This window comes from Chiloscyllium plagiosum, chromosome 21 (genome assembly GCF_004010195.1).
Source record: "Chiloscyllium plagiosum isolate BGI_BamShark_2017 chromosome 21, ASM401019v2, whole genome shotgun sequence".
Taxonomy (NCBI): domain Eukaryota; kingdom Metazoa; phylum Chordata; class Chondrichthyes; order Orectolobiformes; family Hemiscylliidae; genus Chiloscyllium; species Chiloscyllium plagiosum.
This window is the reverse complement of record NC_057730.1, coordinates 36564352-36591047: the sequence shown is the minus strand read 5'-3', so window position 1 is coordinate 36591047 and position 26696 is coordinate 36564352. Positions and strand designations below refer to the sequence as shown.

Below are 26696 nucleotides of genomic sequence, written 5' to 3'. Positions count from 1 at the left end.
AGGCAATACAATGTTGCCAGGGGAAGACCAATTGCTTCTTGTAAATATTTCTGGCAATCTAAGTATCACAAAAACTAAGCTAAGAGGTCCTATATTCCTCTCATATCCTATTCATCTAACTTTGGAACCTTAAGTGGTTTCCAAATGTAACTTGAGGAGTAGGACTCTTTGGAGAAAATCCCAGATTGCACCCCTTCTCAAATGTTTAGTCACAATGCAAGGTCAGATTTAAAAGAAACATTCTGACAAGAACCTATGTATGTCTCAAAGTTAATTATTAATATTAGATCAGGACATTAATCATTGTGTTCTCTTGCCTGTTTTAAGTAACCATATTAAGGTTACTGTAAGAATTAGCTGACTCAGGCAAAAGATGACCAGTTAATCATAACTGTAGGGACATTATACATGCAAAAGGCAAAATTAATATTCCAGATCTCTGATTCTGCAAATACTGGGCCCATTTTGAGGCCATTACAACTCTCTCTTTGTCCCCAGTGATAAATAGAAACAGAGCAGGAAGAAAGATAACTTTGGCTTTGAACAGAAATCAGGAGAGGTCTATAATGGTCAACTGATTCAATGTTGCCTAGTTTACTCAATTAGCCAAACAAAAATTGAACAGATCTGGGATCTTTTATCTGAAAAAGAGTGCTGAGGATTGACCTAATTGAGAGTTCTAACATTACAAAAGGGTTTGGGTAAATGCAGAGAAACTGTTTCACCTTCTGGGGGCAATAAAACCAGAGAGCATAAATAGAAGATAGTCATTAATATATTCAACAGACAATTTAAAAATCTTTTTTTATATAAAGACTAATTAGAATGTGGAACACACTAGCACAATGAGTATTTGATGCAAGTAGGTACAGCAAAGGCAGATAAACACATGAGATAGAAAGCATTAGAAGAATACGCTTTGACTGTAAATGAAGTTCAGCAGCAAGAGGCTAATGTAGAGTATAAGCACTGGCATTGACTAGTTGGGCCAAATAGCCAGTTTCTATGTTATACATTTTATGAAATTCAATATAACATTTCTCCCATTATATTAGACTTCAACATCCTGAGCAGGGGAGTGCAAAATTATACCAGGGCTCCTTTTCTGAATTACAGTCTGTCGATCTCTGCCAGAAAGTCTGTGTGCAGACTGTGAGCCATGTCAGAGTTGGGTTCAGTGGACTATACTCATTCATGGTGAAATAGCATGTTGACGCTCCCTGTCAAGACCTACCACTGACAGAGGCACCTTATACCTGCAAGATGGCAATCTATGCAGAACAATAGCTTTTCCTACTTTTCTCTCCCAAATCACATGCCCTGCAAAATCTCCACATCAGCAGCTTCACATTAATAAAGGAATCCCTAGTACTCCAATATAAGCTGGTTCCTTCATGAATAGTGGGCAGTAGTTTAAGGGACAAAATAGAAAGTTTAGTGAAGACCAATCTTACCCAAGGGAGCAAGTAGTGGTGAAGTGACACATCTATTATAACATTGCCGCCCTAATGTCTGAAAATCAAAGAATTGTAGATACAGGGGGCCACTCGATTTTGTGTGCTTATTCTATCTCCGTCCAACAATCGATCGAGTCTTGTTTTTCTACTCTTTTCCTATTGTCTGTATGTTTTCACTCTTTGACTGCACATTATAGAAAATGGGAGGTATCATTGTGGTCCTGATCCAATTATTTTCTTGTTTCCTTGCTGGCTTCCTGGTTGGAGGCTTTGCTTTGCACTAAATGCTCTCTTCATTGTTTAATGTTTGACAGCTGTGAAACCCTTACATTGATCTGATCTCTCAAGTATTTATGACTAACCTCTGGTCAATGCCCCCTGCAGCTTTTTGGTCTTTCTTGCCTATTTGATGCAGATCTCCTCCCCACAAATAACATGTTCTTTTGTGTTGGTTCATTTTATTCTTACACTTCCTCTGTCTTTTGCTTCTCAATTACATTTTTCTTCTTTCAATTCTGTCTTTACCTCCAGCTTCCCTGCTGGTTCTTAATTCCTTCTTATCTCAGTAAACTCGATCCTTTCTTCAGATTTTAAGTTATGTAACCAAAGGAGTTACAATAATGCACATTAGTGTAAATATTCACTTGCGGTTATTTATTCTGTGTCCATGTTTCAGTCCAATATTCTGCTACCAGCTAAATATATTTAATATGTCCCTTAGAGCCATCATAGTTTATCCATTTAATGTATTTCCATTTTGTGCAATGAATGTCTATTTGTTGGTTATGTTAAAATTGAATTTCTTGTTGAGAGTCTGTACATCAATATAGGCAATACATAGGGTCAACTAACCAGAGGAAGCTTGTGTTTAATGCAGAGGGACAACTGACCAGAGGAAGCTGAGAGGTAGTGCACAGGGATAAGTGACCAGTGGAGAGTAGGGTTAAGAAAGAAGGATAATTTGCTAGAAGAAGGTGAGTCAGAAAAGAGCAACAACTGAGGAGGGGTAGAGTGTCAAGGGTTGGTTGCAGCAACAACCAGATAGTATCATTAACGTCATAAAATATCCTAAGATGCTCCAGAGGGGCAATATGAAATAAAATATGACAACCAGCACACAAATAAAATGCAGATAGCCAAAGACTTGGCCGCATAAGTATAGATTTTAAGGACCATCTGAAAGTAGGAGGAAAGGTAGAGTGCAGAGAGGTTAAGGAAGGGAATTCCAGAACTTAGGAATTGGGCAGAAGCAGGTGTAGGCATCAGTTGTGGAGCATTAAAATTGGGAATGCTCAAAAACCAGCAGACTGCAATCATCTTGGTGGATTATAGAGCTGGAGGCTATTACAGAAATGGGTAGAGTGAGACAATGGAGACTAAGGATGAGATTTTTAAAATCAAGGCATTTTGGAACCAATGTAGATCAGAGAGTAGATACAGAAGGACAGATCACTAGAGGATGATAGGAACAAAGAAATCTAAACATGGCTAGGAGTTTCCTGCAGTTGAGATCCTGTAAAACAAGGAAAAGACTCATACCATTAATATAGTTACAAAAGAGAGCAAGAAAAGTATATAGAATATCATATTTGAAGCTGAGGAAGAAGAGAAAATAATTCAGAAGAGCACTGATACCAAAATATCAATAAAAAATGACAAAATAAAAGACTGTAAAGCAATAAGATTACAGATGGATTCTGAGTATTTATGACTGTTGCAATATTACAACAGAGGCAAGGAAGATCTACAACAATTTAATGTATTTTTTCCCTATGTCTCCAATTAAGGCATGCCTGTATCCCCAGCTACCCAGAGATACCCTAATGAACCTGGTCATATTGTCAATCCAGTAATCATCTAGAGTTAGCAAGGTTAAATCACATGGAATACAGGGAGAACTAGTCATTTGAATACAAACTATCTCAAAGCTAGTAGACAAAGGGCGGTGGTGGTGGAGGGTTCCTTTTTTGCACTAGAGGCCTGTGACCAGTGGTGTGCTGCAAGGATTGGTGGTAGGTCCACTGCTTCTGTAATTTATATAAATGATTTGGATTTAAACATAGAAGGTATGGTTAGTAAGTTTATAGATGACATCAGAATTACTGGTGAAGTGGACAGCAAAGAAGGTTACCTCAGAGTCCAACAGGACCTTGATCAGATCATGGGCTGAGGAGTGGCAGATGGAGTTTAATTTGAGATGTATTTTGGTAGGGCAAATCAGGGCAGGACTTATAAGCTTAATGGTAAGTGTTAGAGAGTGTTGCCAAATAAAGAGACCTTGGGGTGCAAGTTCATAGTTCCTTGGAAATGGAATCGCAGGTAGACAGGGTAGTGAAGAAAGCGTTTGGTACACTTACCGTTATTTGTCAGTGCATTGATTTTCTGAGATTGGAGGTCATGTTGCTGCTGTACAGGACATTGGTTGGGCCATTACTGGAATTTTGCTTTCAATTCTGGTCTCTGCATTCAGAAACATGTTGTGAAACTTGTAAGGGTTCAGAAAACATTTACAAGGATGTTGCCAGGTTTGGAGGGTTTGAGCTATAGGGAGTGGCTGAATAGGCGAGGGCTAAATTCCCTATCATGTTGGAGGATATGGGGTGATTTTACAGAAGTTTAAAAAAACCTTGAGGGGCATAGATAGGGTGAATAGTTAAGATCTTTTCCCCAGAGTCAGAGAGTCCAAAAATAGAGGACATAGGTTTAAGGTGAGAGCCGAAAGATTTAAAAGGGACCTAAGGGGCAACATTTTCATGCGCAGGTCGGTGCATGTATAGAGTGGACTTGATAGGCCAAATGGCCTTACTTCCATTCCTATGTCTTATGGTCTTATGGAATGAACTGCCAGAGGAATCGGTGGAGGCTAGTAAAATTACAACATTTAAAAGGAATCTGGATGGGTACATGAATAGGAAGGATTTAGAGGGACATGGGCCAAATGCTGGAAAATGAGATTAGATCAATGTAGAATATCTAGCCGGCTTAGAATTGGACTGAAGAGTCTGTTTCCATGCTGTATATCTCTATGACTCTGACTCTAGAGAGGGGATCCTCAGGTTTCGGTGAGGAACTGACCCATTTAGGAGCAAAGCCCTGTGTTGCTCTAGTCATAAGATATGGTAGCAATCCAAGAGTGGAGAAATAGGTGGTAGGCCAGCTTCCTTGTTGAAATACTTACTTAGAATTAATGAGCCACATACATGGCACCTCTCTGAGCTTCCTTACGCATGACTAACCTGCCTTCTCTCTTGCTGTGGAAGCTCATCCACTGTCAACAGATGCATAAGAACATATGACTTAGAAGTACTAAAGAATTTGGCCCGTTAACCTGACCCATCTGATTTGATAAGATCATAATTGATTTAGTTATGATTTCAGCTCCACTTTCCTGTCTGCACCCCATAACTCTTGACTCCAATTCCATGACTCAGCTAACTTCCTGCCTTCAGTATTCTAAGAGTCCAAATGAATGGAGACATTTTCCTTTATTTGCTTTTATCTAGCATGTGCCCACCCAGCAACATTGATAATGAGAAAAGTTTGGGAGCAGAGGCCTCCATGTGTTGCTTCCCACTCTGATCTGCTGAAAGGTAATTGACATGAGAACAGAAAACCTAGTGCCCATTGTTAGACTAGCGACAGTTTCTTCCAGTTTGAATGTAATGAATCATGTTGCCTACTTGAATTTATCAGTATGCATCACCTCTGCACCTTGGAAATTCTCTCCATCACTTTGTCTTCCCTTCCTATAGTGTGGAGGCTTCAACAGTCCACTAAAACCCTGACCTCTTTATTTGCTTAGTCATCACTCCTAACCTTTGCATTATTGCTTTTGTATTGTGCCAGGAGCCTTCTCTAGGAATATCAATACATTTAAAAAAAGCAATTGGAATTGTCTGATTAAGTGATGTGCTTTTTAAGAGGGAATTTTCATCAAACGTGTTCTGTTGTATATAACATGAAATTTCTCATAACAATTCAAAGCAGTCACACTAATCTCAAGGCTCCTTGAAGAATGAGCATATTTAAAGTCAAATTTGCATTTATAAAGCACCTTATCAAATCACTCAACCATTTTGGAGTATATCATGCACAGTGAATTAATTTGAAAACCAGTAACTTATGTTGACAACCCTGAATGTGACATTAAATGGTTTTGGGAGGAAAGATATTAGACAGGCCCCTGTTAGTTCTCAGCTCTCATTTCACCATTCTATTCTCTCCATAAAGAAAAATGACTAACCCAGCACTTTTCCCAGCATCACACCTGTTCTGACCATATTCACCTTCTCTGCCTGTTCACTTAGCCACTGACTCAACCCATCTTTGTGCATTCACAGAAGTCAAAAGTCACATGGCACCAGATTATAGTCCAACAGAATTATTTGTAAAAGCAAGAGTTCAGAGCCTCACTCCTTCTTCACTTGTTTTTTCAAATAAACCTGTTGGACTATAACCTGATACTGTGTGATTTTTGATCTTATTCAACCTAGTCCAACACCAGAACCTCCACTTCACAGAAGCGAGTCAATTTGGTAACCTTACCGCCTAGTGTGGCATTGAGCCAGTGACCAGGAAGATTCAGGGTTCAGCACTTAATCAGTGTTAAGTCACATGTTCTTAACCTGAGTAACAGTATGCCTTCCAGTAGTTTGTTTTAACAACGCTGGGTGAGGGAAGCACAGCATGGGTAACAAATACAATTGCAATGCTGATCACTATCCACTGACGTCCGACTGGAAATTGCAAGTGTCTGGACATTTAGTGAGAATAGGTTTAGGAATTATAATGTCCCTTGGCTGAATAGCCTTCTAAATCTCATTACTTGGACTCAGCTCATTACGGTCAACTTAATAATAGTCAAAGTATCAGTGGAGCTATAATCCAGCATACACCATATCTGAGGTAGCAAGTTAGGAGAAACTTGGAAGCACAAAAGAATAAACTGATGAATGCCAAAGTATCAGTCATGCAAATAGATATTGAAGAGAAAGTAAAAGGGACAGATGATAGATTGCAAAACTCCAAACTACTCACGCGCCTTGGTATTTTGAGGGTTGTAAAAAGTTAATTGTCAAATCAGTCACACCCTAAGCTTTGTGTTGATTAAAAATAAACAGTATATAAATAGTGTTTCGATGTATGTTTGTGCCAAACATTCACCAGTGACTGACTGCCCTGCAGGTTCTGTGAGGAGCTGATCAGTCTGCTGATAAAGATCAGAGTTCAAGCTTGCTTTTTCAATGAGGTGTATGTTAATCTAATTAACACCTATTTAGAATGTACAGACTAATAGGCCCCATAGCACCAGTTATGATGAATTTATTAATTTCGTTTTAAATATCTGTCTGAAGCAGCCATTGTCTCTTGTGGCAGGTCGGCAAGTACATGAAACTGATAAAAGAAACCCTGAAGCTGTGAACACTGATGTTGAAAGACTCTGCCAGCTTCTTTCCCACTTGTGCTATCTATTCACAGAAACCACTTCCTCCAATGCAGACCGCAGACAAAATTTTAACTCATACGTGAATAGGTTTTGAATGAGTTAAGACTTGCAAACAGGGATGGGGAGCAGTCAAGGCTAAAGTTTATTTGTAGACAATTGCATGCAATCTACAACCAGGCATTTTGTGTGAGACACAACTTACCAGAAACAGAGAGAGCAATTGCATGTATTTACAGATCCTTTATGTTTAATGGGCTGTTCTTCAGTTTGTGAAAATATATCAGACATTCAAAAGCAAAAGTTTAGTCAAAGTTGAATATTCTCAAACAACAAAAAGGCAGAAAGGAAAGTTTAAGTGAAAAAAAATATCTAGAAAGAGTTGAATTTAACACATTTGAGTTAAGAAAAATCTTGAGTTTCACCTAAACAACAGGAAAAGGGAGTAACTTAAACATCAGATGACAATTAATGGGAGGAGAAAATTAAGTATTGGAATTTGAGAAAGAAAAAAAGCTTCAGGTTGGTACAGGAAGGTAAAAGGAGTGATTCCATCAACTGATATTTTCATTGGAAGTTGCAAGTGAATTGGTAGAAAGATATAGATGTAGCTCATTCTCTGACTCATGCTGGCTTCAAGTACAGACTCCTGTTGGAAGAAGGGGATTACAGTTATTTCTAGAATTCAGTTCTTGATATGTTCCAACTTCCACTGAATTTGGCGAAGAAAGGAGCCTTCATTCTGTAAGCCATTTCATGATGTCATTGTGGAATGTCCAGAAAGTTCTTTTCTCACCCCTGTAGCAGTCCATGTGTCTGAAAAAGCATCATGTTCATTATCAAGTGCAAAGTTTCATGAGGGTTCTGGGGCTGTTGGTATTGTTCATGTATAACACCCTGTTGGCATAATTTAAACTTTTGAGACTGCGGGATACATTTGACCAATTACTGACAGGTCTTCACAACTGATTGTCTGTGGACTTGATTCTATGGACTTTTAACATTGTATTGTATTTACTCCTGATACTTGATTTCTACTAAATGTAAAACATCCCAGTTATGCTCGAATTGTTTATTTCATATGTGGGCCCTACCTGTAGGTAAGAACTGGTTGTGGCATTTGCAGTATCTTTGCCTCTGCGATGGTCGATGAGAGGCTTATCTAGGCTTAAATACTTAAATCCTACTGTTCATGATGAAAGTGTGAGAAATACTTCAATAAGATCTAACATGGAAGCAATCTTAATTTTGGGAGGAATAGTTTTGCAGATTTTCTGAATATGCTTCTTCTTCTCTATTGGGCTATTTCCTTCGTCAAGAAGACAGACTAGAAATCAACTCCAAGCGTCTAGCAAGGGATCTTTGGTTCCAATTTCAAATGCTGGAATTGAAACCTTCAAGAGAACGGCAGATATGGAATATGTGCCATTTAACTTGTTTGAATTTATGTTTCCTTTTTGTTTGTATGTGTTCCTGCTTTAAATCATCCACTGGGAAGCAAAACATTCGTTACATGTAATGTTAGCTGGGTCAAAGAGGCTACATATGGTCATTCACTAGTCTTTGAGTTCTGAAGTTTTATTGAGATTACACATTGATCAAAAGCCACCACATCATAACATGTAATACGACATTGAGTGGCTGGGCAGGACCATTTGGTTCATCATCATTGTCCTCTAAGTATGGTGCTGAGAGCAACATTTTCCACCAATCGTTGTGCAACCCAAGTCAAACAGCACCCTGGGAGATGCAAAAAAATTTGCAGACGAAAACCAAAATTCAAAACGGTAAAATAATTGGAAAATTTCTCACTGGTCCCTTTCACGGTTGAAAACCCATCCAGGAGATCACTGAAGGAAATAAGGAATTAAGAGAGGTAATTCAGAAAGAGGGAGATGAGAAATTTTGGTGCCTATTTTTCACCTTCAAAATCTGTGGACACTAGTCAAAGAGAGAGCTATCTTGTCTAAAACCAGAGAAATACATGGCAGCACTAAACCCATGAAATCTTTAATCTGGCCATGTGACCTTCGTTTGGCTGGCGAATTGTTATGCATAGCACTATATTGATCATTATAATCACAATCAAAGGAGATTATGCTTCATAGATGTTATTATTTATTGATTATGTTAGCAAGAAGGTCTCATTGAATTCCTGTGGTTAGTACAAATATTTTCACCATCAAAACTGAAAGCAAATGCATTACCATTACATCTTCACATGGCCTCATGAGGATTTGCCAAGTCTGGTTGGGCATATTCCAAGAGACTTCATCACATAACTGCCCTCCTCCTACTGCCCAGCCTGCAGTATACCCATTACTGATTATCCTGCAGTATACCCATTACTGATTATCCTGTCTCACCTATCAGTAATAATTTGAAAGCAAACAGACTCTATATCCAAAGTGGATGGTTCTTGCTGATTACATTCTTCACATTTCCAATATTTTTATAATTAATAAACAAAAGCTTTCAAAGAAATTTAAAAGCAATTTTTATTAATGTTCCCATTACTTTTATTCTGGGTTTGCTGGTTACAGAGTTCCTGACATTACTGATTAAATTCTGGAAACTCCTGGAGGGTTAGCAATTGTAGCCCTCAGGAAGAATGACCCCTGTGTTCAAACTTTGTGTTAAGCATCATTTCATTTAGAAATAAGATCTATTAGCTTGGCCTATGATTTATTGGCTCAAACGTGGCCTAAATTTAGAATTACGATTCTTGTTGGCACATGACAGGCTAACTGACAGTCGAGTCCAAAATCATGGCTGCATCGACGAAGGCTACAGCATAGTCCGGAGCTGACGTAATAACTGGCAGGTACAACGGATCTTACTTTCACATTTTGATTTGTGTAGACAGGGCAGGCAGCCATTTTGAATGATGCAGCAGCCATTATGAGTGATACAACAGCCATTTCATAAGTTTATTGGTGCATTTTGGAGATTTACAGCCATTTTCATTCTGACGACAAGCCATTTTAAAAGTGTGATCTTCAATTGGACAACGAAATTCAAACGGTAAGTCCAAATTTTTCTTTTAATTTATTTGCTTTGCTTAGTTTAAAGTTTGGGACTGGAACTATTTCCACAGAATTTATACAACTTAATTAATTTTTGTGAGAACCTGCCAAGCTCTGAATGCTCTTGATTCTGTGTGAGTCATTTCCAAGGCATCATCTAGATTGTAATGTATGTGGTTATTGATCCTCAAAGCCAATGCTGTGCACCTGATAGCTCAGTGGGTAATTGCACAGTTCCATGTGGAACAAAGTCATATAAACCAGGAATCCATCAGGTTCATTCTCTGGAGTAGCAAGTCTCAATTAGGACAATGGTTTAATTGCTCCAGTTAGCTTCGGTACCCTAGGGAGGGTGAGGATAAGAGGAAAAAAGACCTAATAATTTTATCCAGTCAGCATTTCTGAAAGGTACATCTGAAAAGCTGAAGTATATTGGCATCAGTGATGGTAAGATTTGGTTCACTTGGGGGATGTGGAGGGAGGACAACTATATTAGAATAGGTGCTGCCTATTCACTAGGAAGACCATGTTGGATCCATCTCCACACTGCCTTGCATGGGTTCCCTCTTTAGGTTACAGTGCTGGACCAACCCCCTCCAACCTCTGCTGTCATTTCCCATCAGGTAGCTTTTTCCCAGTATTCTACAAGTGGAAATGGGCAGAGGAAAAATAATTCACCCTCATTTGCATGTATTTATCATGTGTCTACACAACACGACTGACCATCAGACAATAGAAGACCTTAATGGGGCCACAGATGTTGGTCTCTTTTGGAGTGCAGGCTAACCTCGGCTTTTAGAAGGCAGCACCAAATTGGTGAAGCTCAGAATGAACAGCTCCAACAACAGAAGGCAGATGCTCCTTTAACTCACACAGTGGGGCGTCACTATTCATTGATGCAAATGTTAGCCCAACTGAGAAATTTCTTTAATCAACTACAGCTCAAGCTGGCAAATACCCTGACTCCGCAAACCTAATCGAAACCAAAATTTTATCGCATTGACCTTGGCATAAAAATACAAGATGGCATTGAAGGGGTGGGGGGGGGGGGTGAGATTTATCAAGACTGCAAATTTACCTAACTTTAAATCTAGTCAGTCAAAACTGTTTAATGGATTGAATTTGCTTCGAATGACTGTTATTTGATAGCAGTGAATTCTCATTGTAATGTAGCTTTGTTGCAGGGTCCAACTTGATTTTCAATTATTTTGTGGTCAATATTCATTGGACTATAACCCTGTAAATCCTGAGCTATGTCTAATTGAAATAGAAAAACACTGACTAAAATAATAATTCACACACTCAACTGAGCCTTCCAGATTCTCTCTTGTTGATGCTGAGATTGGGGGACCGTTGAGTCTCCTGGTAAGATTAACAACTGTTCATCAAATGAAAATGTTTCTGATAGATTAAATCAATCAATCATAGTGAAAGATTGACAGTTTTATAGCAAGTTTTAGTAGGTACAATGTTTTCAGTTCCTTGTAGTAATGTTATTCATACAAAGACATTTCTTTTTCTGTTTATTATTTCAGGTACATTCCTGTCTCGTTTCAGAAACATGACAAAAAATCTTTGTTTGACATGTTATCCCACTGCTGAGCTGTAGATATGACTAATTTGGTACATAGGGAAGGCAGGTCAATGCTACAAAACTCTGTACTTTTGAGCAGAGTCCCTGCAAAGTATAGTCATCAACAATATGATAGATCTGTAGCCTATGTTGAAGATATTAACTTTAATGGCTCAATACCTCAAATCCCAGTCATAAGGTCCCTCACAGCTTCCTTGTTGTGTTCGTTATGTGGAAATCCAGTTGCTGGAAGTTTATTTTGGATGAATTAAGTAGCTCGAGAATTTAAAAAAAAACAATCATTCTTGTTCAGATAAAAAAAAAAGCCTGGCCCCAAGTCATAGTGGAGGTAAATGGATGATCATAATGGTGTCACTTTGACCTAGATTATGGACAGAGATTCCATACCTTAACCAACATTGGAATTTGGCACCCAGGAGTTTTGTCCTTATTTACAGCAGTCCTATTTTTGCCAGGGGGTGAAGGCAGTATATGATTCACACCTATAGAATTTGAACCCAGTGCAGTGTTCAAACAAATCCCATTTTTTGCTGGAGTGGGGTCCATTTCCCATAATATATAATGTATGATTTTTAAGAGTAGACATTGATAAGAATAAAATGTGGAGAAGGTTTTTGAAACAATTAAACTGTCAAGCAATTTAAATCCACTGCTCTTTAAGTTTTGAAAGTAAAATACCTGCTGTTTCTCTAAGTTGAACAAGGGTGCTGATACTTTCAATAGCTGTTTGTTGACATTAGCCTGAGGGCTATCATTACAGTATCAATGCTACTTTAATACTTCTACAATCTATCATTATCATAGTAGGGAACCCATAGATTCACAGTTCTACTGAAATCCCAGAGATTATTCAGGAACTATATGTCTTTAATGTGGGACTAGAGATTTAAATGTATTGAACTGCTTTTTATCAATGACTGGGATAAATGTCTATAATAGATGCTTGGAACTTTATTGAATTTCAGCATGGCAACCTGGTTTGCCCATGGTAGATACTGGTTGAGGTGATATGGAAATTGTAATGGCAACAGGTACAGGGTGCATGAAGCATGGATTGGTATAATTTGACACTAAATTGGTATGGGGCAACTAGAGGCTGTGCGAATGTGTGGGAGTTATTGGCTGGCAAGAAATGGCACTATGTTTATGTCAGAGCTTCAAAGTGGCACAGCAGTGGGTGGAGGAGCATCAATTGGTGTGGGGATATAATTGTTACATTCATTCACAGGATGAGGGTGTCACTGAATAGGCCAGCATTTATTACCCATCTTTAATTCCCCAGAGGACAGTTGAGAGTCCTCATATGGTCGCTTCCTTCCCTAAAGGACAGAAGTGAACCAGATGGGTTTTTCCCCAACATTCAGCAATGGACTCATAGTCATCATTGGACTCTGAATTCCAGATTGTTTGTTAAATGCATAACCACCATGGTGGGATTTGAATGTTGCTCTCTAAAAACATTACTTGGGTCCCTGGATTAACAGTCCAGCCATAATACCATTAGGTCATCACCATCCCGTATTTAAGTCGCCATAGGCATGGGTAGAAGAGCATAGATTAGCAGTTATGGGGCATGAGAAGTAGAAGGGGCTGAGGTGTAATGTGGACTGAAATCTAGAGAGTTGTTATTTGTTTTAATGCTTTTTAATACAACTAAGGCAAAGTTGCAGAATCCTGAGGCAGATCTTTTAACCAGCCATTCTCTGCCCTTGAAAGCTCCTGTGGCTGGCTCCATACTGTTTCTGGACGTGGTGAGCCTAACACATCTCTCATTGTCATTTAACTTTTCACTGTTTCTCACTCATATCCTCATTCTTACTCATTTTCTTTTTCATATGGCATCATTCTTATTCTCTGTTTAATTCTCTCAGTCTCTGTCTCATTAGCTTTTCATGATTCTTTCACTCTCTTTCCAACTCTTTATCCATCTGTTTCAGTTTTATCTGTCTTTCTCTCTCCTTCTCACAATGTCTTTCTCTGTCAACTCCCATACCGAGGTGTCAAGTTGCAACATTTCACTGATAATCATGTTGACGACCTGCCTTAAGTCATCGAACTGGATAACTTTGATCCACTTGACAAAAATATACTTAGTGAAGTCAGAAAGGGCTTGTTGCTGTTCCCAGCCGCCTGCCTTCCTGACTGTCATTTTGTCCACCTCCATGTAATGTTGTATTTCTATGTTTCACTGTATGTCTCACTGTTTGTTTCTCGCGTTGTATCACTCAGTACCTTACTTTATCTCTCCATCTATAATAGATTTTGATTACTGGATTATAGATTGTAGTCATTGTTGGAGGTTCCCTTGGCATCTCATACAAAATAAAAATCTGCTGATGTATTTTGTTAGATGTCAAGCTTTTTCATATTGAGACCACTCTCCTCCTCTCCATTGGCCTCATCACATGCTTTGGTACATTCTCATATTCATTTACACTGCATTGTTCAAATGTCTAAATAAACGTTAAGGCTTTGGAGGAGTGCAGACGTGATTTACTGGAATAGTACCAGAAATGAAGGACTTCAGTTATGTAGAAGAAAAAGGCATTGTTCTCCTTAGAACAGAGAAAATTAAGAAAAGATTTACTAGAAATGTACAAAATTATGAATGACTTCAACAGAGTAATTTGGTGGAAACTGTTTCTATTGGCAGCAGTGGCAATAACCAGAGAAGACCGATTTAAAGTAATTGTCAAAGCCAAAGAGATGAGGAGACAAGTTTTTTAATGCAGCGTGTTATGATCTGAAATGTACTTTCCGAACAAGATAATGGAAACAGATTCAGTAGTAAATTTCAAATGGAAATGTCCATGGAACAGAAACTTTGGAGGGCTATGAGAAAAGAACAGGAATAGCAGGATTCTTTGGAGCCCTCTTTCAAAGCACTACCACAAGCACAATGGGCCAAATGACCTTCTGTTCTGTATCTTACTAAACCCACATCACCCACAAATTAAAGTACAGAGGGACAGCAGCCACTTAAGTCTCTAATGTTGAAAGACAAGGGGGTCTGTGGAAAAAAACCTGAACTGTGTGTTATGTGACTAGATTAGAGTATGATTGTAAATTCCACTTGCAGAAATTGTCAGCCTCATCTGCCCCATGAATCTGATGTTGCCACTCCTCACAACCATCCTGTACTACATGTTCTGACAGTCATTAGGAAATCCAAAAACCACCTCATCACGATGCAGTTGAATAATTGTTAATTATCAGTCAAGCAGCCTTTTTTCTTAACCTGCAATATTGTTATAAATAACAAACCAAAATTTTCAAAGGAATTGAAAAAGTCTTTTACGAAATGCCCATACAATATTTTTCTTAGGTGTGTCTTACAGCAGTGTCTATGGGATTAATCTTCAATTCATGGAAATTTTGGGCCACTCTTGAAGAGTTGTCAACCCTACTTCCATTCTGAAGTCCCAGATCTCTTGAAATGTTGACAGCACTATAGATATACACAGTTCTGGAGTAGGTGGGACTTGAACCCAAGCCTCTAGACCAGACATAGGTTCACAACCACTGCACCACACGATCCCAGTTTTCAGAATTATGATCTCAATCATCTTCCCAAATATCATTCTGTGCTCTTAACTATGGGCTGGAATCTTTGCATTAGCAGCAGACTGCAATTCAAAGTTTTAAAAAATCAATTTTATCAATGTTTTAAACACCATTCTAGATAGCACCATTCAATTGATTACTTTCGGTTGGTAGGTGGAACAGGCTCCTTACTCACTACTTGCTTCCTTAACAGATCCTGATTACATTTGCAGTGCTGTTAACATTCTGATCACCTTATCATGAAAAGAATACCAACGGACTGGAGAAAATGCAAAATAAAATGCAGGTCTAAGACCTTACAGCTGGCTTGCAAGATTGAACAATGTGGGGCATTTTCTCTAGCACAGAGAAGGCTCACTGTTGGTTGACCTGATAGAATTTTTTTAAGATTGCAAAGAGAGTTGGAAGTGTGGAAATTGAGAAGATGTTTCCACATTTTGGGGAGATGCAAGTTAAAGGGCATAAGGGTAAGATAGTCACTAATGAGTCCCATAGAGAATTCAGAAGAAACTTCCTCATCCAGAGGACAACTGGAATGTGAAACCTCCTATGACAATAAATGGTTGCGTTGATGCATTTAAGGACAACAGATAAAAACTGGAGGGGGAAAGAATCAAAAGTGACAGAATAAAATGGGTTCATGTAAAGCATAATCCCGGTATATACTTGTTGGGCTAATTGGCTTGTTTCTGTGCTTGATGCACTGGGTAAATACAATAGTTGTGTAATGGGTATATTAGGTTATATATTGGACTGTAACCTGGTGTTGTGTGATTTTTAACTTTGTACACACAAGTCCAACACCGGCATTTCCAAATCAAGTATATTCGGACTTGTGATCCAATAGGCCTGGACAACGATCAAGAGCTTGGAAACTGGAGAGGTTACAAATTCATTGAATTAAATCAAACACTAGTATTTGTAAGAATAATCATGAAACTTATGGATTTTTGTAAAAACCAAACTGGTCTACTCATGTCCTTTAGGGAAAGAAATCTGTCATCCTTACCTAGTCAGGCCAATATAATTGCAGATCCACAACAATGTGATTGACTCTTTACTGCCCTCTGAAGTGAGCTAAATATCTACTTGATTCTCATCATCTTTTTCTCAAAATGGAGAACAAATACTGTTCTTGGAAGTGATGTCCACAATCCAGTAAAGATTTTTCTTTATTTTAAAATAATCTGTCTAATAACAGCTCCAGGTGTGCTCTGCTTCTATGTGTTCCTCTACTATTTCTCTGTATTATTCTCTGCTTTTCCACTGTCAGTCTGCAACCGTCTCTGCACACCTTGGGTCCATCAATAATGCCTTGTTTATTCAGAGTTCCTCAATAGCTTCTGGGGTCAATCTCTTCTCTCTGAGATCCTCCCTTTCCTCTTACTTTGGCAGATTTCTGCTCTGAGCATAACAGAGCATAACCTCTGTCATTTTTAGCAACCTCAAATTAGATACATGTACATTCACATTGCTCGGTACCGCATAACAAGGTCCACTCCTATTTTTCTCTTTAACAAAACTTGGGTCTGTCCTTTCTTTCACTTTCCTCCTACTTGTCTCTCTGAAATGCCACCTTTGATCTCTATTTCACAGTCTATCTTTTCTGTTGTTTATCTTAAGCAAGCTAACAGCTTACTTCTATGCATTTTTGCTTGATTCATTGCGATCTCTTCCAAAACTACAAAGGAAATAAGACCAATTAAATCGCTCTTTCAAAAAACCAGCAAAGGAGAAAAGGGCTGGATAGGCTCATGGACAAATAGGATTGGCAATAAATGCTGATCTTTGCAGTGACGCCCACATTACATGAATAATTTTTTTTAAAAGGCTGAATGGCTACTCCTCTGTTTTATGCTGCTATGCGCTCGATTCAGGCTAGCAATGAACCAAACATGACCACCTCCAGTTTGGACTGATCTCAACGGGAACAGAGTGATGAGGTGGGATGGGAGAATTGATTTATTTTTTGATGGATTTTTATTTCATAGCTAGGTGAGCTGAGAATTGTAAAGATCTAGCGATGTGCCCTTATGTCTCTTGGTTCAATACTGATCCCTCTTCTTATTTGGTAAACAACGCTGGAGTTAAGCCAGCATTGTAACTCAACTTAAAGCAATTACAACTATAAAGTCTAAGTTTGTTATTTTTCCAGATGAGTGATAGCAAGGAAAGGAAAATCTTGCAGTTACCTACATTTCATGATATCCTCAGAATGTTTCAAAGTGCTTCACAGTAAATTAGTTAATTTAATTTGTGTTATACAGAAGGCTAGATTGACTGTCTATCTCCCAGGTGCTTTAACTAGGAAGTGTGGGCCTTCTTCTAAAGTGCAGTCCACATGCTATTGGTGCTCACGCTCTTTACTGTTCTGGAGTAATTGTTTTAAAAATAGCTTTCCAGGCCATGCAGAATCAACCATTATTGTGAAGTTGGAAACATACAATGGTGGTAAGGGTAGCTGCAAAACATTTTGTAAACAATTGGGCAGTTCTCATCATCATTTTTGTGGTGCACATTTTATTTCATTTGAACTCTTGACCTCTATTTGGTGAGCTCAGTGGCTTAACCACTTGGCTACTGTAGACACAAACAGCAAATATTTTGCATGGCTGGTGAATATGCTGTCCCTGGCAGTGGTTGGATCTGAAATGCTGGTCAAGATACTCTGCTCTCGATTAAGTAGTACCATAGAAGTCTTTTACATTTTCCTTGCTGAAAACGTGAGTTAATGGTTGTAACTTGATACTGTATCCCCAGGAGTAGGCTGCAGGTTGTGGGTAAGTGGATGTTAATTTGGTCACATCAAGAGGTACTGTGTTTGTCACCTACCTACCTATAATTTTACGAGTGGTAGAGGTGATTTGGGAAAGCCTGCCTGCCTTTGGACCAGTTGATACTGTTATGGACCAGGCCAGACACTCAAAATATTTTAAGGAAGTAGCCTAACCCTTTTTTTTATTTTAAAAGCGGAAGTGAAGTGGGGGTCCCAGGTGTGATGCAACTGGTTAAACCACTCGGCTATAAACAGAACAGAATTTATTTAAACACTACAGTTGAAACACAAACAAAAGAAAACGGAATTTAGAAAATCTTAACTATTAGGAAACTTAACTGACCTGATACAGTAACTGTTACTAATTAACTGTTCCAATCCTAAGCACACCCCTTTGGCAAAAAAGTAAATTCAAACACAGATTCTTACAGGCAGGACCCCAACATCTTATGACTGCTACAGCTAAAACACACTAAATAAAACCTAAGCTGGGAGAACTGGCCACTCCCCTTCCATTGTTAAACTAGTCTCTTCAGCACTTCTGCCTTTATAACCTCTCTTAAAAAAACCAAGGACAAAATAACCCTTTTAAACTGACAGCGTCGTCACAACACCCTTCAGTGACCAATTAATAACCACTGAAGGGACTCCTGCTATCGCTGGTATTTAATCCAGTGATATGGTGCTCAAGCTATGCAGCAAGGCCACAAGGTAAACCGCAGCACTCAGCTATGGTGTACAGCAGTGGGGAATGTTGTCATTTCCTACTTGCGTTATGGCTTTCTTGGATTGCAGTTGTGGGCTTAATCCTGACTTTTTAGATGGTACTGGGGCCATCACAGCCATGAAAAATATTTGACCAATGTATTAAGCATGTCGGACAAAACTGCATTTCCTTAATATTCTACTGAATTATCATCTTGGATAATATTCTGGGGAATAAACACATCCACCATCAAATACTTTCAGGTTAGTTAAAACACAATTAAACTCTATTAACAACGTGTCATAACCCAAATCTCAGAGGAACAGTGTCCACCGTATCAATCTGTTTTAATTTTCCAAGTCCCATGTTCCTTTGCCTCTTTGTTGAAATTATTCCAGTTCTTGATTTTGTGCTGTGGCCCCATACAAACCAAAAACTGCACTGAAAATAATAAATTATTCCAGAAAGCTGTAACTCCAACAGTCCAGGAGGATTCAAAGATCAAACTTGAAAGGAAACATTTTGATGACCAAAGTCCTCCGTATTACTTTGATTATTATTTCTGTATCCTCACACTCTTCATCTAAATTAAAATGTGATATAGTAATGGACTATCAAGTTGACAAACAATCCTTCCAGGACCTTAATCAATCAGTGGAATGGTTAGTCCTGCACAACAGGAGAACCCATAATGATAACAGGATGTGAGTACCCCACTCTACACCATTTCGGAGTTCAGAGGCAAAATTCCTTCGGACAGAATAAATTCAGATTTAACCTCCATCTTCTGATGCAAATGGAGAAAGCATTACCATTAAGCTAGAGGCTTGCTTTACTGTTGTGGTATGCTGTCTGATTCATATACATTAGTCTAACTGGATAAAATTGTCTGGTTAGAATTGAATTACAAGTAATTTTGTATTATGAGCTCACCCACACACTAGGAATTTTTCTGAAATTTCTTCATATTTATTTATTTCACAGATTCTCTTGTCAATTTTTCAAATTTCATTCTGATTCATGCCCCAAAGGTGAAAAGATGCAGAGAGTAAAATATTACCTATTCAACAGGAAACTGATAACTTTGGGTCAAGCACCATGATTACATAGGCCCTACCTCCCCCAGCAACTATCCGCCCCACTCCCATTGTAAAAAAAGTTAAGTCACCATAGTCCTGCTCTCTCATGAGACAGAGATGACTGTCATCGTGCCTCAGGTGAGGAGAGAGATTGAGAAGGAGAGTCCTTCAGCCAGCATGGAACTTGAATGCACATGCTGAGAAGTGAAAAGTCATTGCGTGAACACACATACCCAGAGATGTACGTGCAGTTTACTGTGCACTGTTTCTCCTTCCATGCTCAACATTGTATTGTTGTGTCGTGGGAAAAGAATTTCCTCAATATGTTGCTGTTCATGGGATCTTGCTGTGCACATATTTGTTGTTGCTTTTCCTACATCACGACAGTGACTATATTAGAGCCTGAAAAGAATTTAATTGGCTGTGAACTACTCTGGCATGTCCTGGTGTGAAACAGGCGCTACAGAAATGCAAGTCTTTCTTTCATTCTTTCCTTACAGCTTGCTGTCTTTCTGAAGGTCGTCAAATGAATCGGAGAGAACGCACAGCAACATTTAAAAAGAACTCATCTATTTTTAAATAAGCTCTGCAGCGGAGGTACTTAACGAGTTTCATCTCCTGCAGGCTAGTCCTTTGGAAGCAGCCTTCCCACTGGGCAAAGATCTCTCTGGCTAAACTGTCTGGCTTAGGCCCCCACAGGGGTGCAACGTAGTTAATGCACCAAAACAATTTTGCTGTGCACTCTTGATGGTAAGGTATCAAAAGCTGCAAAAAAAACCCCATCTTTTGGCATAGAAAATTAACAAGAGGTTGATCAACAACCATTCAGAGTGACTTAATAAAACATATCTCTTCTTTACTTTTCTGTCTGTGCATTAATTTCCATTCAATTTCAAGATAAAAAATAGGTCACATTTGAGCAACTAATTATAATGAACCCAAAGAGCCTGACTGTGACTAATTGTCAAACTGTCATACTGTCTTCCACCATCTCCACCAATACTTGTCCACTCTCTCTCTTCCTCTATCGTTTTGTCCTTCTGCTCTTCCTCCTCCATCATCTATTCTATATCCTGCTCCTCCATCTCCTCACTTCACTCATTCACCTCGTCCTGCTGCCGCTGTCCTTTCACTACCACATTCATCTTCTTTCCTTTCCTTTTCCTTCTTTTCAACTTTGCCTTTTTCTGACCCATCTGCTGAACTACAAATGCCAAATTACTCCACAATTTTTTTTCAGCGATGCTTCATAAGATTAATTAGATCCTCATTTCTGTCTGTGCTGCATGAGTTGGACATCAGATGCTTACAGTAACATGGCTTCTATTAACATAACCTGTTAATTGCTTTGATCTGTCACGATTTTGCTCTGCATGTTGTCTGGTTCTCTTTGTATGCCTCTCCCAATCATCTCTGCTCTATCCTTTAATTAGGAGATTTCATGGTGTTGCTTTGAACTCAGGAAGCAGACTTTTTTTTTCTCTAAATTCTGTAGTCTGATGGATCTATTTCCCCATTGCCAATGATTCAAAGCTGTGATCTGCATCCTCCACTGCAGCCTTCTATCTCAACAGTCTCACTTAATTATAGACGGAATAACATTCTTTAAGTGAGAACAGCAATGAGAATCTAACAGATGAAATTTCTTTCATCCCATCCCTAGTTTTCTTATAAGTCCAAGTTAATACTCCCAGTGCAGCCTGTCTTCTCATGTAGATGCAATAGATCGCATGATTCAAAGAGGAGCAGGGGAGATAGCCCCAGTGTACTGGTCAATGTTTATCTGACAACCAACACGTAGAAATTAACCACCTGGTCATTTTCACACTGTTGGAAGCTTTCTGTGCATAAATTGGTTGCCTTATTGCTTATATTACAACAGGTCCACCTTTCAAAATTATTCTGTTGTCTGTAAAATGTTTTGTGAATTCTGAAGATATGAAATGTTCTCTATGAATGCAAGTTTTCTTCCTTTTTCTCAAACTCCTCATATTTTATTGGTAGGTATTAGTGGTGGAGTGAAGGAAGGGCATGATACAGGTATCAGGAGAGGTACAGTCAATGACACATGTGCTTGGATGTGAGGGGTTACTGAATAACAATGTAAGTCACTAATAGATGTTGCTTCAGGATCAGTCGTTGTCATGGGTCATGTTGTAATAATGTGTGGCCCCTTTAACTGAAGTGGTAGTAGGAAACCACTTGTATCCAGTTGGAGTTGGCAACTTGAATAGAGAAAAGATGGAGACTCTACTGCTTCCTCATGAATATTCACATTTCTTAATCAAATACCATATGCCATAAATAGTACACAACTTGTATTTCCAGGATCTTGTATATGATAGGACACAAGGTGTTTCAAAGCATTGTACAGTCAATTATGTAGGAACTATTCAGCTATTCAATTCCACAACTGTATTCTATTGATCTGTACCTTAAACTTCACGCATGTGTCTCAGTTCTGTAATCAGTATACATCTGAAGTGTAAGCACTATGTACTGTGGGAAATTTTGCAGAAAATATTTGCATAGCAGGTTCCCAAGCATAGCAAGGTCTTAAAGACCAGATCATCTACATTTTAGTGATATTTGTTGAGGAATTCATATAGGCCTTTGACACCAGAGAGAATTCCACAATCATTTGAAAAAAATGTGCTATGGTTTTTTGTCATCCATCTAAAAGGACAGATAGGATTCCTGTTTTAAAATCTCATATAAAAGACAAAGGGAAGATTTTGATCGAAGTACAAGCATTGGTCAGACAATAACCAGTGAAATCAAGAAAGGTTGTCTGATTCCCTTTCTGTTCAGTATGTATCTGAAACAGATAACACAGCAAGGTGCAGTATGTTCAATACACGGTTGCACACATAATGACTTAACTTGTTGAAGTTACTGCTCCAAAGGTGAAATATTCTGGTAACATATCAACAAGCTGGTATAAAATGATAGGGCTTCTCTAGAGTGAATGTACACATTACGCCTCTCTGTTTTTTGGTAGCACACCTTCTAAATATTAATCATTTAGTAAAAGTGAAAGCATATTACCATAATTTCATTTTGCTAGCTTTGTTTTTAAATCATCACTCATCTCTCCCAAGGCTGGCATGTTGTGGGCACTGTAATGTGAGGAAGAGAGCTCCATAAAATGTATCCCTCTCTGGAGCAGGCTGACAGTACAAGAGAGCTCACTTCATCATCAGTAGAGATGCACTTGGGAGAACAGACAGGCTAATGCTTCATATTAGACTCCTTTGCCAAAACTAATTCAAAGAAAGGATCTACTCCCACAGAACTTAATGTCCTTTGTTTCATGGGTGTTGAGGGACAGGCTTAGATTTCTAGTCTCTACTTGTTCATTTTACAGCATATTACAAGAACCTGTCTGGGAAGGGTTACTGAGTAAATGTCAAGGACTAGTGTCAGTTGATATCAGTCACTAATGCAGGGAGTTGAATTACCCTAGTGACAATGAAGGATCAGTGATATATTTCCAAGTCACAACAGTGTGCGATTTGAAGGGGAGCCTGAAGCTGGTGGTGCTCCCAATAGTTGGACTGCCTGAGTGATGATGGGGAAGAAGTGCTAGTGGAACAATTCATACCCACTCATCATTGATTAGTTGATTTTTAACATTTCCCACAGGTGGAAAGTCCAGGGTGATGTCTCAAGGTGAATTTATTTGAAGAATCAAATATTCATCTGATATCCTGATCCCTTGTCATTTGGCAGAGGGAAGCATAGAATGAAATGGATTTTATTTTATTTAGTCCATTTTGTTCAGTGAATGCCATTGTCAGTTTGTCAGACTTGTCTGCTGTAGAAGGGTTTACATTTTACCTTCCTTTAAAGGGGTAACAGAGAGGCAGATGCCTTTTACATAACAGGAGTTTTTGTTTGAATAGGTAGGAGCCAGTGATTAAATAAAATAAAATATGACAAGAAATCATGAATACCACTGACCAATTCTATCCCTGTCTTACCATATGGCATTTCTGGAACAACTCATCACTCAGTGGTTTTCTGCCAAAAGATCAGCATTCCAGCATCCATGCCACCTTTGAAAAGCCACTGTGCACCTATTCAAAGGTTGGCAATACAGTGTTGATGCTGAGTAGCAACATAATGGCACAGCAGCCACAAAGCCATACTGCACATGACACATAGTTGGCATAGTTGACAAACCCTCATGTACACAACTCCATTCTTCCATCTTAGTCATTGTTTAATAACCTATAGCATAGTTAGCTTCTCCTTAGCTCTATCCTACCTGAATACCATCTCTGGGTCATCCGTACTGTGTCCCCAATGCCCACTGAACACCCACATCCTGCCATTGCCCAAAAGGAGAACATCACATACAGGCAATCAATCAGACAATTCCAAATGTGAACTTTTATTTATGCCCCCACAAAGCAAACCAAATGCAGGTATCATGAGTAATGACTATTTTATATTTCACAATGATCTGCTACACCCAGCAGCCACCCAGCTCTCAGCTCCCAGAGCTAACCATGCTGTTTTGTCTAACTACCTCAAAGACTTTGAGTTTCCTCCTATCATTATCTTTGTCCCACCTTCAAAAATAGTTGCTTTCCACACCCCGACTCTCCAGCCTGGACTTTCCCACCCTTTCTGGCTGTGATCTCCCCTTTTGCCTGCAGGCCCCTCCTTTGCATCTTCCTTAAGGACATAGTTGTATTAAAGGCAGTTCATAGGAAGTTCACTAGATTTATTCCAGAGATGAAAGGTTTGTCTTATGAAGAGAGGTTGAGCAGTTTAGGCCCATACTCTCTGGAATTTAGAACAATGAAAAGAGATCTATTTGAGGTGTACAAGACGTTAAAGAAGATCGACAAAGAAGATGTACAGAGGATCTTTCCTCATGTGGTGCAATTAGAATGAGAGGTTATAGTTTTAGGACAAGAGGCAGCATGGATATAACAGAGGTGAGGAGAAATTACTTCCCTCAAGGTGTCATCAGTCTGTGGAATTTATTATCCCAGGGTGCAACGAATGCTGGGACGTTGAATAAATTTACGGAGGAGATCAGTAATGTGTTGAAGGGTTATGAAGAGCAGGCAAGTAAGTGGAGTTGAGGCTGAGATGAGATCAGCCATGATTGTCTCAAATGGCGGGGGAGACTTGAGAGGCTGAATTTCCTATTCCTGCTCCTAATTCTTATATTGTTATGTTCTTAACAATCAATGGATGCGCCTCCTGGACTATATTTGCTCCAGACCACTGATCAATTTCAATGATAAGCCCTGAGACATGACTGACCAAATGCCTGATTACTTTCTTGACTGACAATATGTGACTCCCCTGACTGCTGCTGCTGGCCCTACAGGACTGACTACTGCCTACTACCCACTGCCCTGATGGATCCTGAATGTAAGTGGCCTAAGAACCCTGACCATGGCCATGCGATTGACGGTACTAGCAATTCCTGACAGACAGCAGACCGTCTTGAGTGGACTGAAGACTAGCCCCACCCAGTTTCCAACATAACCATTTGGTCAGATGCAGCTGGCACATGTTGTTGATGTTCAATTGATGTCTCATTCATAAAGATGCACCCCCATCCCCAAACCGCAGCACCTACTTGTACAGAAAAACACGTCACTATGTCAATACTGAAAGCCTTTGGCTTTAGCTGAAGTGCTGGCATGTTAACAATCATGGCAAGGTATGGATGCTGAGGGCATAAAAAGAGTGTAATTTCCTATGATATCAAGCAAACAGTTTTGAGATGCAACCTGATCCAAACTATGAGCTGTATGCCTGCTCTGCATGCAAGGTACCATTGCAGCAGCCTTTCGATTCTATTAAATGGATCACAGAGGCTCCATGCTGGTCATGAGGATTTGGCAAATGACAGATGCCAATGTCCATGGATGAGGGCTGTTTGTGGCTGATACCCATAGATTGTGCCCTGAGATGCCAGTGCTGAGCTGGTGTCACCAGGTAGCTGCTCTGAGTTCCATACATCGAAAATTCTCAATATTTAGCTTGTTCAGCGTATTTAGTAAGATGGGAAGCTGAATATTAATTAGGCAAATTGTGTTAACAAGGCATTTAGTAAGTTATAATCCTCATTAATTGACAACTTGCTACTGCCTAGCCAGAAACTCTCATTGCTGCTTGGCAAGTGCATAAAAGATGCAATGAGATGTTCCCAATGTTGAGATAGGCCTCACTAGACTTTTTGTTCTCTTTTTGCAACCAATAAACTTTTATGTTCTTTTGATAAAAGAAGAATGTTTGTTAAAAGTACATTGGCTGCCTTTTGTGAAGATGTTCCATGCATGATTACTTTGCTTAGAAAAATTGCAAACTTTACTCTTATGATCTATCAGGTCAAGTTTCACTCTGGGATTAACTTGTCCAGTATCGCTATTGGCTGGGAACATAATAATGGGAATTTTTGGCCTCTGCATTTTGTTTGTGAATAGATCTGTGCAAAAATGTCCTGAGTGTGTGATCCAATTCAAGATTACTTGATTTAAAATAAGGAGTAAGGCGTAGAAATTCAGTCGGGGAGATCTTGCTTTGGATGAAAGTGCAAAATAGCAGAATCTGAGTCGACAGCACATTTTACAACTCTCCTAATTTTTATTTCAACTGACTCAAGTTCTGTTTCTCCTGGCTCCTGGCCTGTTATTTACCTCCTTGTTTGTAGGTAATTGCAAGGCCTATTTTCCTGAAACGATGCCAGATACCTGAGGACAATCTGATCTTATAAGAAGGGGCTCCCAACAGGTAATAGGCTCTTTCATTGCATGCCCAAATTCCCTAAAGCCCACTTGAGGTGGAGTTTGTAGAGAGGGATGGGTTTATTAAAGAATGAGAAGTCACAGATTTAAAGTGATGTGCAAAATAAGCATGGTGCATGATGCGAGGAAAGTCATTTTCACACAGTCAGTAGTTACAGTATGGAATGCATTACTGAGGAATATGGTAGAGGCAGGTTTAATTGAGGCATTCAGGAGGGCACTGAATGATCATTTGGATAGAAATGGTGTGCAAAGATATGGGGACGCAGGAGATT

The 26696-nt window shown here is 39.1% G+C and overlaps 2 protein-coding genes across 5 annotated transcripts in view; both read left to right on the top strand.

Moving 5' to 3' along the window:
- Positions 1–26696, top strand: part of LOC122560762 (protein ELFN1-like) — a 195493-nt gene that overhangs the window by 35034 nt on the left and 133763 nt on the right. The window lies entirely within an intron of this gene.
- Positions 1–26696, top strand: part of elfn1a (extracellular leucine-rich repeat and fibronectin type III domain containing 1a) — a 133796-nt gene that overhangs the window by 35045 nt on the left and 72055 nt on the right. For 2 of the 3 annotated variants that reach the window (XM_043711827.1, XM_043711826.1), the window contains exon 2: positions 9763–9924. The exons of the other annotated variant lie outside the window; for it this stretch is intronic. The gene's annotated coding sequence lies outside the window, so the exon portion shown is untranslated. The remainder of the gene's footprint in view (positions 1–9762; positions 9925–26696) is intronic. 3 annotated transcript variants of the gene reach the window in all.